The following is a 2,433-nucleotide window of genomic DNA, read 5'->3' on the forward strand; positions in this document are numbered from 1 at the left end:
GTTTCAGCAGCTTCAGAACTGCTCTCAGCACTTTCTTTATCAGCATTTGCCATCAATGCATAGTTTTCCTCACTTTCAGAATCTGAGGTGTCTGTCCAGCTTTTCTGCTTTGTGACAAGAGCCTTGCCTTTGTCACCCTTTACCTTCTTGCAATAAGGAGATATGTGGCCTTTCTCACCACAGTTATAACATTTAACATTGGTGTAATCTCCTCTGTCAGACTTTCCTCCTCTGCCTTCAGATCTTCTGAAATTCTTCTTATCAGAACTTATGCCTTTCCTGGAAAACTTCTTTCCCTTCCTGAACTTCCTGTATGCAATCTTTGTGATTCCTTTCACCATAAGAGCACACAGCTTTATCATCTCCTCATCAGCATCAGTCTCAGGCAAGCTTTCAGAATCTGAGTCATCATCACTTTCAGAACTTGATGACTCAGTTTCAGACTTTATGACAAGAGCTTTACCCTTGTCTTTCCTTGAGGAAGCTGCTTTGGGGAATTCTTCTTCAGCCTTAAAAGCAACTGTCCTTGACTTTCCTCCTTTCCTCTTGCTTCTTTGTTCCATCTAGAGCTCATGAGTCTTGAGCATACCATAGATTTCGTCAAGAGTTGTTTTATCAAGATTATAGTTGTCTCTTATTGTCGTTGCCTTCAAATCCCAGCATTCAGGAAGAGCTAACAGGAACTTAAGGTTTGAATCTTCAAGATCATACTCTTTATTAATCAATGACAAATCATTCAAAAGTTTGACAAATCTATCATATAAATCATTCAATGACTCATTAGTCTTTGAGTCAAAGTGTTCATACTCTTGAGTGAGTATTGTCTTTCTGTTCTTCTTAATTGTCTCCGTTCCCTGACACCTTGTTTCCAGAGCATCCCATATCTCCTTAGCAGTCTTGCAGTTGATTACCCTATTTGACATTACATTATCAATGGCACTATGCAGTAAGTGTCGTACCTTGGCATCCTTAGCAATTGATGCTATATCTTCAGCAGTATAATCACTCTTCTCCTTTGGTACGGTCTTTGCTGCTTCACCTGCAACTGCAACAGCGAGCTTGGTTGGTTTGTGAGGGCCTTCCTTGATTCTATCAAGGTATTCTGGATCTGTTGCTTCCAGGAACATGGTCATCTTTACCTTCCATATGGGATATTCAGATGGTCTCAGTATGGGAACTCTGATGGTCTCATACCGACTCTGAATTTGTGTCTTTGGTGGTTCCTCAGTTTTGGTAGGCTTAGTTGGAGTTTCTGTGTCCGACATGATTGTGTTTGGATCTTTAACTGTATGTGTGTTAACAGATAGGCTCTGATACCACTTGTTAGGTCACACACACACTGTAGAGGGGGTGAATACAGTATATAATACAATCAAATCGAACTTTAATATAATAAGTAACAGAAAACAAACTTTATTGAAACAATTAACTCTGTTATAGTATGAAACTGTTACCTCTCAGTGATGAACAAATATCACGAGAGCTGCTAGGGTTACAATGAATAATCTTCTCGAATATATGATAACACTTATAGTGTAAACCCTATGTCTGTGTTTATATACTACACAGTTACAAGATAATCACTAATTGATATGGAATATAATTCTGCTTCCTAAAATATATCAATCAGATATCTTTTCTTCCAAGTATTCCATTCTTCACGGAATTCCTTCTTCATGCATATCTCTTTTTATGTTTATCTTGATCTTCTTTCCTTTAATCAGCTACTGTCCTTATCTGATCGTCCTTCAGCACTTAAGTTCTGATATCTAACTTCTGATGAATATCTAGTGATAATATAAGTACTGATATCCTTAAGTCCTGACTTCCAGTATAAGTACTGATCAACAGTTAAGTACTGATTTATCCTGTTCAAGTAAGATCTGAAAGCTAAACATAAAACATATTAGCCGTGACATTATCAAATATATCTAACATTTTCGTTGCCATTATCTTAGCCCTTCTGATGATAAATATACTGACTTGACAATGTCAATCATTGATAAAAAAAAATTGAAATGCAGTAAGGGGCCATGTTGGATTCATCCTTATGTCATTCTCATAGTGTTTTGCCAACCAAGTTGCACTCATTTGTTTTTGTTTAAAAGTTATTGCACATGTGTGAGTTGACACCAATGTCCTTACTTGGTATGTAGAAGTGTTCCTCACTGGAGATGCATAGATCTTCCAACCAAATCCTTGACAGATGAACTTTACTCTTGTACCAAAATTCCTAAGTTGTTTTAATGCCTTCCTATGCACAATTGCATGTTGTCTCACACCAGTCCTAAAAGATGCAGCACTGTAGAAGAGCATGCCTAACTCAAAGTGAGGATCTTCCGTATATGTTTTCTCATTGAACACAGGGTATACCTGAAGGGTTTTTAGCACATAAACGCAGCGAAAACGTAAATTTAAATCTTAAAAAAAACG

The sequence above is a fragment of the Apium graveolens genome, chromosome 6 (genome assembly GCF_009905375.1).
Source record: "Apium graveolens cultivar Ventura chromosome 6, ASM990537v1, whole genome shotgun sequence".
NCBI lineage: Eukaryota > Viridiplantae > Streptophyta > Magnoliopsida > Apiales > Apiaceae > Apium > Apium graveolens.